This window comes from Lutra lutra, chromosome 3 (assembly GCF_902655055.1).
Source record: "Lutra lutra chromosome 3, mLutLut1.2, whole genome shotgun sequence".
NCBI lineage: Eukaryota > Metazoa > Chordata > Mammalia > Carnivora > Mustelidae > Lutra > Lutra lutra.
The window spans coordinates 133,397,631-133,411,378 of record NC_062280.1 but is presented as its reverse complement, the minus strand read 5'-3'; the positions used below and the strand labels follow the sequence as shown (position 1 = coordinate 133,411,378).

General features: G+C 38.3%; 1 long non-coding RNA gene across 4 annotated transcripts in view; it reads left to right on the top strand.

The window, feature by feature from the left end:
* Positions 1–180: 180 nt before the first annotated feature.
* LOC125096325 (uncharacterized) overlaps positions 181–13,748 on the top strand; it is a 140,664-nt gene continuing 127,096 nt past the window's right edge. For 3 of the 4 annotated variants that reach the window (XR_007126139.1, XR_007126140.1, XR_007126137.1), the window contains exons 1-2: positions 206–272; positions 3,877–3,926. This is a non-coding gene — a long non-coding RNA (uncharacterized LOC125096325). Of the gene's footprint in view, positions 273–3,876; positions 3,927–13,748 lie in introns of all 4 variants that reach the window. The other variant, XR_007126138.1, reaches the window with a different exon arrangement.

The following is a 13,748-nucleotide window of genomic DNA, read 5'->3' as shown; positions in this document are numbered from 1 at the left end:
TAGGGCCCAACGGCACTTCGCAAAGACCCAGGACCCGCGAGAGGAAAAAAAATCTCCGGCTCCGCTAAGGCAGCCCGACTGCGCCTGCGCGTGAGCGTTTCCACGCCGGGTGCCTTTCAGGGAACTTGGCGTTTCTGAGGGGCGGGGCTGAGCCGCCAGCGAAGGGACTGCTGCGCAAGTGCGGCTCTGGCGCTGGCTGGAGGCGCCACGGTTCGCTGGCGCCGCCGCTGCTGTGGAGGCTGTGTGTGAAGTTGAAGTGTCCGGGGCGCTGGGTAAGACGGCGCTTTTTTTGCTGAAACCTGCTGTTCAAAAAGTTTCAAAACACTTGTGAACTGGAACTCCACAGTATAAATTAAGGTCGTTCCTGAGAGATTTATGACTTGTGGCGTTCGGACGCTAGTTGTCCTAATATTTTGTCCCCAACTGCCTGAAGTGGGAGATGTGAAGCTGGGATGTGGTGATGTCACACCCTGGGACCGCTTGTTAGCAGTCAGGGACAGCAGAGGCGGCCTATTTGAAAATGATACAGTGGTGAAGGAGTGGGCCAGACTGGGGCCCAAGTTCTATTTGTGTTGAGAGCTAAGCGGTTTGTTCTTGATAAATTTGTTTTTCTCTCCAGGAAACTTACTTATTTGATTTTTAATGTTTATCCTTTGCTATAACCGCTGAGGTAAGCCTTTAATACCGTTTTCATTAAATTCAGTGAAAATGTGCGAAAAGCAGCAATGAATAACAAACAAGAAAAAAAAAAGCCCTCAATAGACGATCTATCATTTTTACCAATTGTGGCACAGTTGCTAGTTGTTAAATCTTAAATTAGCCAAATCTCGCGGGGGAACCGATCCTGCAAGGTCTTGTACGAAACCGTCGAGTAATTGTGCTCTTTCCATGTATTCCTTCCTCCTTGCGTAGTCGGGGTTTGCATTCCACCTGTGGCTAAGGAAAGCAATGCTCTCCAACCAATGATAAATCTACTCACATTAAGGTGTTTGGGTGTTCATGTGTGAGTAGATCACCAGCTACATTTCAAAGAGAGGCACAGTGGATGGGAGAAAGTTTGGAATTTGACAGACCTGGGTGGCACCGTCCTGTTGTGACCAGGCCTAGTTAGTGAGAGACTGTGTGGGCTTTGGCTTTCTCAGTGGCCAGAGGGGCGGTCAGTGGTGTGCTAGACCCGGTGGATGAGAGCCAGTTGTTAAAATATCAGGAGTTTAATGAGCTGGAGTCTAAACACCTTCATTTCTAAAATGAATTACACCAACAAATTGTGTTCAAAACAAAAGTTAAAAGCCTCAAAACTTACACTTTCTAATTGTGTTACAGTGTTTTACTGTAGTAACGCTTATAAGAATAATTATGTCTATTGTATCTGTATGTGGAAATACTATGGAGTGATGTGATACTGCACCTCTCAGCTCTGCATACATTGATGTCGCAGTGGTTGCTTGAAACTAGCCATGGTAAGAGTATTTACACAATGGAAATTGCCAAATGAAACAAAACGGAGCTCGATTTACTAAATGTCCAATTGTCTTCAGTCTTAAAGGGATTATAAAAATGTTAACAAAGATTCAACTTAAAACATTTGATCTGTGGCTGTCACATTGTGAATAGCGTCCCCAAATTGAGGAAATAAATATTCTTTCAGTATTTGAAAACTACTGTGATTTCAGCAAAGTAGTTGTTTACATCAGTGAAGAACAAGTGAAGTCCTAGCATACATCTTCATTGTTTCACTTTTGTCTTACTCATAAATATAAACAAAAATATCAGCCAACATTCATGTCTGAACTACACTCTGTCAGTGATGTGAGCAACTTCTTTGCTGATTTGGATAAAAATCAAGCATTTATTTATAGTTTGAATTCATGACACTGCTGTTACTGCTGTTGGTGAAATAATTGTAAAAACTGACAGTGGGTTTTACAAGTAACAAGTCACTGACGTGTGGGTGTATGGAATTTACAATAAAGTGACTTGTGATTTTTGTCATTATTTGTAAATCGTGTGCTAAACATTTTTCTATCAGTTAACTCTTTTTTAAAAAATTTACCAGCATGTCACTGAGGGCAGTGCTATTTAAATCCTAGTGCAAATTCCTGTTATGGTATTTAATAAATGACAGCAGGGTTTTCTTTTTAATTTATTGAGAGATAATTTACATATCATGAAACCCACCCATGGTAAGCATACAGTGTAATGATATAGGCCAGCAGGAACCAATTGACTCCTAATATTCCAATTGATGACTCCTAATATTCAATTTTTCAGTGTTACTGTAATTTAGCTCTGACTTAGCCTTCTTCCTTTGCTTAAGAAAATGATGTATGGTGATGGGTATTAAGGAGGGCACTTGTGACAAGCACTGGGTATTATATGTAAGTGATGAATCACTAAATTTTACACCTGAAACCAGTATTACCCTATTTGTTAGCCAACTAGAATTCAAATAAAGACTTGAAATAAAAAAAGAAAATGATGTATGGTTAATTTTTATGTAATTTGTAATTCAAATAAAATTATTATACAACTGGAACCAGAGTTCCCCATCTGTTTTCCTCTCTTTCAAACTCTGTAGACTAGTTTGCCTTCTCTAGCTTGTTTTTTTCTTCCTTTCTTGCTTTTAGACAACAGTTCTATGCTTCCCTGAGGAGTAATATATTCTGTGTGTTGGGAGCTTATGAAAGGAATCATTCTAATTTCCTTTTTTCAGTCACCCTAGGTGTTCTTTCAAACTATGAAACTTGATGTTCACAGAGTACCAATTTTCACCAGAAGAGAACTTTACCATTGTGATTACAGCATAGTAGAATGGTCTTAAAAGCAATTATGACCCTCATTTTTATCTAAGAATTCTTGCATGGAAATAAGTCTTTAGGTCTTGGATTTTATTTTATTATTTCAGAGGAAAATAAAGTACTTAACTGTACCATATATCATGCTTGTGATATTGATTGAATGAATGTTACAATCATTACAAAACAATAATTTTCAATTCTACCATTTCTCTGTATTTATGAGTTGGTATTTTACTGTAAAGAAGGGCCTTCCCTTTTACTTTATGTATTTATTTATTGTTTATATACTGTCAGTATAGACTCATAGATTAATGTTTTATTTAATCAATTGCAATCTCTTACTTACCTTATTGATTTTGCTGCTCAAATTGTTCTGATTTGGCTGGACTTTCTAGATTTGGCTGGTAGTAGTCCTTCAAGTTGCGTCTTATATCCTTTTGAGCATTTCCTTACTTTCTGACACAAAAAGGTATTCCAGACCTGTCTGTACCTTTCCAGCTGCAGTCTATTTCTCCTTTCTCCTAGGATTTCTGGTTCTTTTTCATGGAGAATGATATCTAGACACCAAGATCTGGGTGCTAGATGTGCTCATTTTTAGTAGGCACTTTTAGCAGAAAGAGGTAAAGGGGAAAAAATCCAAATATGTGTATATTTATGTATGTATCTATATGTAATCATAAACTCATGCTGATTACTGATAACTCCAGTTAAGATCCTACCCCCAGTAGTCTTTCTTGCCTTCCCCCATTCCACCTAGTATCTTCTTTCTTCCCAATGAGAACTTTGTTGATGATATGAATCATCATGAGATGAGAAATTTGTTTATGATAATCTATATTGCATGTTATAGTTTATATTAGTTTTTTCATTCAATGATTTTTTTAAAAATTATTTATTCTTTGCTTCCAGAAAGGTAAAAGGCATATTAAGATAATGAAATGAACACAGAGTTCATTTTTGCGTTTGTATTTCTTTGTATTTGTATTTCTTGCATCTATCAGTCCACAGATAATGCATGATTATAACAAAAAGCAGACTATGCTTAGACTTCCACATACATTGTTTGCATTTTGTTTAGGAAAGCCAGGAGATAACCTCCTTTGAAAGAGGATTTCAAAGAGTTGCTGGGTATGTAATACTTTGATAATAATGTTATCAGTGTAAGAGTAGAGGACTTCTAGGGGAAGAAATATTTTTGGACATTAGTGTGTGATGTTTTGACTTTAGTCAGAGGTTAAATGCCTATGTATTTGATCTTTCATACCCCAGTCATCCTTGAATCTAACTTAATTGTAACAAAATGCCTTACCTAGATATAAATAAAATACAGAACAGCAGTGAAACATCTATAAGATGACCTCTGCTGGTTCATTTACAACAAGGGAGTTCTTCTATCCCCATGTGATATGTATTCATAACACTTGTGATGTTATTAGATGCTCACACTACCAAACTGAGTTCTCATTTGAACATAAGCAGGGGAACTTTAAAAAATAAATATTTATTTATTTGATGGAGAGAGAGAGAGCACAAGCAAGCAGAGTGAGAGGCAGGGAGAGAAGCAGGGTCTCCCCTGAGCAGGGAGCCCAATGCAGGGCTCCATCTAGGACCCTGGGATCATGATCTGAGCCGAAGGCAGCTGCTTAACCAACTGAGCCACCCAGGCACCCCAAGTTTTAAAACTATTTCTAAGTAAGCCAGATAAGTTTGTTCTCATGGAAATAGTGTGACTGGAAGAACAATGAGAGGCAAGACTTGATCTATATGAACATAGAGCTGGCATCTGGACCCATTTGCTATGACAGTAAAAGTCTGGGTTTCATTGAGAAACAGGTTATCTTTTCATCCTTCTCGAGCTATGTGTGGGGATAGGGAGGACATAAAAAACTCCTGGAGGCCTCATGATTTAGTTTAAATTATACAACTAAATTATTTTTCTAATTAGGATTTTTTTAAAAGATTAACTGAAATAAGGAATTACATCCCATCAATTTATAGCAACATTACTTTTTCCAGAGATGAGAGATCTTAGAGGTGTGGGTAGGTTACTTTATCAAAAGTCCATTCTAGTAGATAGTTTTTAGACAAAAAAACATTCTAATGACCAATTAAAGAGGCTAACTCTGGTAGCACAATGTATGAAGTAATGTTCACTCTGAGACACCTTAGTCTGGTGGCCTTAAGCTCTATTTTGGCATAAGTCTTAGCATGATAGCTTCATCAAGGGAATTTGAGATGATTTGAAAGGACACATGATATGTAATAGGGAAGCAAGGAAAGAGTCACAATCATATGGTACATAAAACATGCATTTTGCCTGTTGATGCAGTTATTGTTGGTAGTACCGCTAGGTTTATGCCTAAAAACATGGTATTCTGGTAAATTCTGTCTTGCACAATTCCCATAAAAGGGGGGGAAATACATGTTATAATTGCATATGTCATAATAATAGGATAGAACTTCTTTTTGAGTAGCTATTGATGGAAACCAAATCTGTGCTTATGATCTTACACATTTGATGATTAGAATAATTTTCCATGAATTGGTTTGTGGCTCCATACCTTTCAAACCCTTTTTCTTCTCCAGTGTCTCATGTTAAGAGCCACAGGACACATTTGTCACATTCATATTGTGATTCGACCTCTGATTGTATACTTTTCTTGTCTTGATGCCCAGCGAGTCCATACCGTATAGGCAGGAGGAACATTCCTGAAAACCTGGACTACATGGGAGAGTGGGGGAGAGAGAGAGGGTTAGCAATCCTTTGACTATGAACCATATAAATATATCCCACTAAACCCAAACTAATTGTATCTCAACTCATCCTCCCCCAGTCAGGTCTCCACATGTCTAGATCCTCTTTAACACCACCAAGCACAAGAAGAAATATGACAGGAGGGAGGTCCAAGTAGAAAGAGACAGGGATCTCAAGATTAAGTCGCTTACTTTCTTTTGCAAAAATATATGCCCATGTCAATACATTGCTGCCACCCTCCCAGCCTTGGACAGGAAGAAAGGAGCTTAACCATCATCATTTGTGTGTAAATCTACCTCAGTTCATTAGTACTTTGTCCAATAAGTACTTTGCCTCTCAGAGAAGAAATCTTCTATTTAAGGGTCCACTTAGGAGGATTGGGTTTGGAATTATCTTAGGGAAAGGATTACCTATTATCCAAGCATTTGAAAATGCCATTGTGCTGGCTTCTAATCATTGGAGCTCATCTTTTCATTTTCTTTCTTTTTCTTTATGAAATCCCTTTAGAATTTCTTTTTAATAAGCTCCAAAAGAATATTATTCCTGAGGGAGCCTGGGTGGCTCAGTGGGTTAAGCCGCTGCCTTCAGCTCAGGTCATGATCTCAGGGTCCTGGGATCGAGTTCCGCATCGGGCTCTCTGCTCAGCAGGGAGCCTGCTTCTCTCTCTCTCTCTCTCTCTGCCTGCCTCTCTGTCTACTTGTGATCTCTCTCTGTCAAATAAACAAATAAAATCTTTAAAAAAAAAAAAAAGAATATTATTCCTGAATTACTAGGAGACAGTGAGAACTGGCCTGTCTCATAGATTTACTCTATTATAGGACATAAGATTCTGGCAGTTAATAAGTGCTCAATTAAGGATAACATAAGGATAAGCAGTTTGTTAAATGAGCTGAAATGGTAGGGTTTGGAAGTATTTATATGTTCTCTTTAAACCTGTTGCATCTGCTCTTTCTCACCCCCAGACAATCTTTTGGGAATATCCCATTATTTTTCTGTTTACTAATAAACAGTCTCATTTTCAGATTTAAACAACCCCAGGGAAATATATCAAAACTTCATTTTTTTTCCTCTTACTTTAAAGTTTCTCTCCTCCACCATAACTCAAGGTTGACCAAGTTTGAAACTGACTGGGTGGTGGTGGGCTTGGTTTCTTTATCTCCCACCTTCCACTTTCTCCCCTATTTACAATTGCTATTTCTGACCCCTCTAAGTCAGGCATAGGGATAAGGGGAACTTTTGAAGAACAAAAGCTTATGTGGCAGGTGTTTTTGTAGTCCACAGTTATAACCTTTCATGCAGCAGATGCCCTAATCCTGGCTTTATTCCTGGTGGATACTTCAATGAATTCCGTTTTCCTGATTTTGGTGATACCATTTCCATGCATCTTTCTGCTGGAATCCATATACCTCATCCTTTCAGAATAACTCAAGGCCAGCTACCTTGCCCCATCATGGTTGGAAGAGTGGCTGGTTTCTGTTGCTCCTAGCTTTTCACTGTGTTATGAAGATAGCTTCATCCATTTTTCAGGAAGGGTCTGTTAACAATCCCTGTCACCCCCTGAACTCTAAGGTATATGTGCAATTTCTCTGAAATGTTCTTTTTAAGCTCAGCACATTCATCTTGAAAGATGCAATGAGGGAAACACATATTTCACCTGCAACTCCCTTCAAAAAAGTCCTCTTCAATCTTTCTCATTCTTGTCACACTCTTAACTTCTCTTATATGTAAAGGGATGATGATAGTGGGGAGTGGGTTTCAGGTTACAGAACCAGTTTGGAGCCACACTGGTGTCCTGGCACCTATGTATGGGCACTTACCACATGTTATTCTCATCTTTGGGGGCTCACTGAGAACTGTGAGACAATAGGAAGGAAAGTAGTTGTAATTTTGGAAGTCGTAACTTGTGCCACTTAGATTGTCCATATATATTTTTTTCATGGTCTACTGTTATTTTCTCATTCATCCCTGCCATTTTTCATTAAGAAGGGCTCTAAGTCATCCCTTCATCAACCCAGTTTATGTACCATTACCATGAGTAATCCCTAGTGCCTTCAGTTTACGTTACCATCATCATTATCATCAAATCTGTGCAGACAGCTTTGTATGAATTGCACTAAAAGAGGGAGGTAATAGTTTGAGATAATACTGAATTTGAAAGTAATTAAAAGGTAATAAAACTATTTTAGGCCCCTCATTGCCATCAGAGAGTCCCTGCCTACTGAGCCTAGAAACCATACCATAAAAGGACTCATTTCTTCATTAGTTACATATTAGAGGTGTTTAGGAAAAGAACCTTCATCTCTGAGGAGGAAGATACTATCTTTTCAGAAGACACAAAAGCAGTAGGCAATTAATACAGTGGTTCCAAGAGAAAAGCTGAGAATATGAAGCTAGATTGGAGACACAGTTTAACAAATTAAACTGGGGATAGGGACCTTCTGACTAAAAATAATGGACTCCCTAAGGAAGTAGTGTGACCAAGGAGAAAAGTTTGAAATACAATATTCTAAAGCCACCCAGGAGGTCTGAGCACTAGAGAATAATCTTGTATAGATGAAGGTGATCAAAGGTCAATTACAGAAATATATTAGGGAGCTGAGAACAAACAAATGGTGACTTAGAAAATGTGCAAAACATCTAATTTTTACTCTGAAAGACAGAGCAGGGTGGAATCAACCCACTGACAGAAATGTCTCTCTGGAGAGTGAATTGAAGAGGAGAGTTTTCTGGAATTCATCAAACACATAAATAGAATTGGTCTTGTGACACACAAGCCAAAATACTGACTCCATACCACCCACAGACCTGGTTTCAGTCTAAATAGTGTTTATTGAGTGTTCCTGTGAAGTAAGGGAAATCCCTTTATCCCGTGGATCAAAGCATTTGCCTTCAAAATTTTAGGGGACTTTTTGTGAAAAGTAGAGCACTGAAAACCAATCTTGCCTTCTTTTGAAACTTTTTATGGGGTCAGTCTTCAAGCTAAGCAAATGTCACAACCTCTTCGTGAGAGAAAAAGGACAGGTAGCAGAGACAGACAGGTAGGTAGAACTAGTATGTTTTTAGGTGATGAATGGCTGGTAAGTGTCTAAATTTGGGAATCTTTATTTTTATTTTTTAAATTTTAACTCCAGTATAATATACAGTGTTGTATTACTTTCAGCAGTACAGTATACTGATTCAGCAATTCTGTACATTACTCAGTGCTCATCATAATAAGTGTACTCTTAATCCCCTTAACTTATTTCACCCATCCCCCCACCTTCCCTCCAGTTTCCATCAGGTTGTTCTTTATATTTAAGGGTCTGTTTTTGTTTTGTTTCTTTTTTATTTTATTCATTTTCTGTTTATTAAATTCCACATATGAGTGAAATCATATGATATTTGTCTTTCTTATTTCACTTAGCATTATACCCTTTAGATCCATCCTTGTTGTTGCAAATGGTGAGATTCCATTCTTTTTATGGCTAAGTAATATTCCATTGTATAGATATATGCCACCTCTTCTTTATCTGTTCATCTGTTGATGGACATCTGGGTTGCTTTCATAATTTGGCTATTGTAAATAGTGCTACAATAAACATAAGATGCATATATCTTTTCAAATTAGTGTCTTCATATTTCTTAGGTAAATACCCAGTAGGGGAATTACTGGATTATATGGTATTTCTGTTTTTAATTTTTTGAGGACCCTCCATTCTGTTTTCAACAGTGGCTATCCCAGTTTGCATTCCTACCAACAGTGTAAGAGGGTTCTTTTTTTTTTTTTTCTCCACATCCTTGTTAACAGTTATTTCTTGTGTTTTTTATTTTAGCTTTCTTTTTTTTTTTATTTTTATTTTTTCAGCATAACAATATTCATTATTTTTGCACCACACCCAGTGCTCTATGCAATCCGTGCCCTCTACAATACCCACCACCTGGTGCCCCCAACCTCCCACCCCCCACCCCTTCAAAATTCTCAGATCGTTTTTCAGAGTCCATAGTCTCTCATGGTTCACCTCTTTCTGACTGGTATGAGATGATATCTCACTGTGGTTTTGATTTGTTTTCCCCTGATGCTGAATGATGTTGAGCATCTTTTCATGTGTCTATTGGCCATCTGTGTGTCTTCTTTGGAGAAATGTCTGTTCATGTCTTCTGCCCATTTTTAAATTGGATTATTTGTTTTTTGGTGTCCAGTTGTATAAGTTCTTTATATATTTTGGATACTAATCTTTTCCAGATATGTCATTTGCAAATATCTTCTCCAATTCAGCAGGTTGTGTTTTAGTTTTGTTGACTGTTTCCTTTATTTTAACAAGCTTTTTATCTTGATGTAGTCCCAATAGTTTATTTTGCTTTTGTTTCCCTTGCCTCAGGAAACATATCTAGAAAAATGTTTCTACGGCCAATGTCAGAGAAATTACTACCTGTACTCTCTTCTAGGATTTTTATGGTCTCAGATCTTATATTTAGGGTTTTCATCCATTTTGAGTTTTTGTATATGGTATAAGAAGGTGGTCCAGTTTCATTCTTTTGCATGTTTTGCATTTTCCAGTTTTCCCAACACCATTTGTTGAAAAGATTGTCTTTTTCTCATTGCGTATTCTTGCCTCTTTGTTGCAGATTAATTGACCATATATGGGTGGGTTTATTTCTGAATTTTCTGTTCTGTTGATCCATATGTCTGTTTCTGTGCCAGTATCATACTGTTTTGATTACTATAGCTTTGTAGTATATCTTGAAATTACTACAACTTTATAGTATATCTTGGAATTGAGGTATATTAGTTTAGTTCTTTTTCAAAGTTGCTTTGGCTATTCAGGGTCATTTTGGTTCCATACAAACTTTAGGATTTTTTTTTCTTGTTCTATGATAAATGCTGTTGGTATTTTGATAGGGATTGCATTAAATCTATAGATTGCTCGAGTAGTATGGACATTTTATCAGTATTCTTGCAATTCACGAGCAGGGGCTATCTTTCCATTTTTTGTTTCTTTCATCAGTGGTTTATAGTTCTCACTGGCAGGTCTTTTTCTTCACTTCCCTCTCCCAGGCCTAAGAAACCACTAATCTATTTTTTTCTATTGATTTTCATAGTCTAGACATTTCATTACATGGCATCATACAAAGTGAGGTATTTTTTTTTAAGATTTTATTTATTTATTTGAAACACAGAGAGAGAGATCACAAGTATGCAGAGAGGCAGGCATAGAGAGAGAGAGGAGAAAGCAGGCTCCCCGCTGAGCAGAGAGCCCGATGCGGGCCTCGATCCCGGGACCCTGAGATCATGACCTGAGCCGAATGCAGAGGCTTAACCCATTGAGCCACCCAGGCGCCCCAAAGTGTGGTATTTTGTGACTGTTTTCTTTCACTTAGCATATTAGTAATTAATTTTTTCCAGTAAAATTTTAAAAACTCAACTGAGTAATTTTAAAATCTTTTTTTTTTTTTAAGATTTTATTTATTTATTTGACAGAGATCACAAGCAGCAGAGAGGCAAGCAGAGAGAGAGAGAGGAGGAAGCAGGCTCCCTGCTGAGCAGACAGCCCATGCGGGGCTCAATCCCAGGACCCTGGGATCATGACCTGAGCCGAAGGCAGAGGCTTTAACCCACTGAGCCACCCAGGCGCACCTAATTTTAAAGTCTTAATTGGCTTTATTAATGGAGTCATGAATTGGGCAGCCTCCTATCTAGCAAGTAGAGGGAAGCTTTAAGGGGCTATAGAAAAGGGAAGGTTTTTAATGGTAGGGAGTGGGAAAAAAGAAATTATTAGCAAAAAAACCCCTCATTGTTTTACAAGACCAGTGCTCTAACCCCTGAGCTATGGAGCCTTCCCCTAACCTCATTGTTTTAGGCAATTTCCTATTGCTGACCAGGAAATCCCCATGTATTTCTGGTGGGTTGAAACCAATTAGATACTAAGTTTTGGCATACTGACTTGGTACCTTGTGATGTCTATCTTTTTTTTTTTTTTTTTTAAAGATTTTATTTATTTATTTGACAGAGATCACAGTAGGCAGAGAGGCAGACAGAGAGAGAGAGGAGAAAGCAGGCTCCCTGCTGAGCAGAGCCCGATGCGGGGCTCGATCCCAGGACCCTGGGACCATGACCTGAGCCGAAGGCAGAGGCTTTAACCCACTGAGCCACCCAGGCGCCCCTTGTGATGTCTATCTTAACCTAAGTGATGCCATTTGGGGTGTGTGGTTTTGTTTTTAACAACTTTTGTTGAACTTGCGTTATTTACACAGTGCTATAAGCCTTGGAAATACCAAGATAAATAAGAAATTCTTTGTTCAGGGGCGCCTGGGTGGCTCAGTGGGTTAAGCCACTGCCTTCGGCTCAGGTCATGATCCCAGGTCCTGGGTTCGAGCCCCACATCGGGCTTTCTGCTCAGCAGGGAGCCTGCTTCCTCCTCTCTCTCTGCCTGCCTCTCTGCTTACTTGTGATTTCTCTCTGTCAAATAAATAAATAAAATCTTTAAAAAAAAAAAAAGAAATTCTTTGTTCAAGTAGCTTAGAGTAGTGGTCCTTGACTGTGTGTATTAGTCAGAGTTCTCGAGATTTGTTATAGAAATGGCTCACACATGAGAAGTCCCATGATTCCCAACTGCCAGCTGCAGAACCAGGCGTGCTGGTGGTGTAATTCCCTCTAGGTTCTAAGACTTGAGAACGAGGAACCTCAGTGTCCTAGAGCAGGAAAATATGGATGTCCCAGCTCAACAGAGAGCAAGTTCACCTTTCCTCAGCCTTTCTTTTTTTTTTTTCCTGTTTAGCCCTCAGTGGACTGGATAGTGCCCACCCACATTGGTGAGGGCAATATTCTTTACCCAGTTTACCGATTCAAATGCTAATCTTTTCCAGAAACACCCTCACAGACACACTTAGAAATAATGTTTTACCACCTATCTGGGTTATCCCTTAGCCTAGTCAACTTGATACATAAAATTCACCATCACACCCTATTAGACCCAAGGTTGGTCGGCCTTTCTTTCTTTTAAAAAATAGTTTGTAAAATTCCTTCTCTACCTCAAAATGAAATTTTAATTTAGTTTAATTAACATTTAATATAATTTACTTACATACATAATTTAAAAATCAACATTGTCTTCAGGGGCTGGGACAGAGAGGAATGGGGAGATGTTTAGTAGGTATAGAGTTTCAGTTTTGCAAGACCAAATTGTTCTGGAGATTGGTTGGACAGCAATGTGAACATATTTAACACTATTAAAATGTACATTTAAAGTAGTTAAGATGGAAAATTTATGTCATATATATTTAACCACAATTTTAAAAGAATCAACATTATCCTAAATGCAATATAAAAGAGACACAAAAAGAAAATAATATGTAATCAAATAATGTATCTAACATTTTAATTTTCAGGGACAATTAGCCTGGAAAATATAATGATGTAGTTAGAGGCTTTTATCTACTAAAATGAATAAGAAGATTAGAAGTCTTTCCTTACAAGGGTTACAGAACAAAAAAAGAGCAGAGACATGGTGGCCCCCAGAATAGGAATAGTTTAGGATAAGCTAAAATAAACCAAATTAGTTTGTATGTGATAGGAAAGAGGGAGAAACATTTAACTGAAGTAGGGAAAACATGTGAAGAGAAGTTGTAGGCTGACAAAGGAAGAAGGTGACGAAGAATGAGTTGGGCATTATTTTTATTTTTTATTTTTTTAATATTTTATTTATTTATTTGACAGAGATCACAAGTAGGCAGGGAGGCAAGCAGAGAAAGAGGAGGAAGCAGGCTCCCCGCCAAGCAGAGAGCCCGATGTGGGGCTCGATCCCAGAACCCTGAGATCATGACCCGAGCCGAAGGCAGAGGCTTTAACCCACTGAGCCACCCAGGCGCCCCTGGGCATTATTTTTAAATGAAGGGTGAAATTATTTTCTATATTATGACATGAAGTAGTAGTAAGAGTATCTCAGAAAACTTTTACTCTATCAAAAATTCCATAATTTATTAAGTTATATATCCAGTTTCTAGAAATTAAAAATATGTCAAAGACTATTTTTTTTTAAAAGATTTTATTTATTTATTTGACAGAGAGAGTGAGCACAGGCAGATAGAGTGGCAGGCAGAGGCAGAGGGAGAAGCAGGCTCCCTGCTGAGCAAGGAGCCCGATGTGGGACTCGATCCCAGGAGGCCGGCCCTGAGCTGAAGGCAGCTGCTCAACCAACTGAGCCACCCAGGCGTCCCAA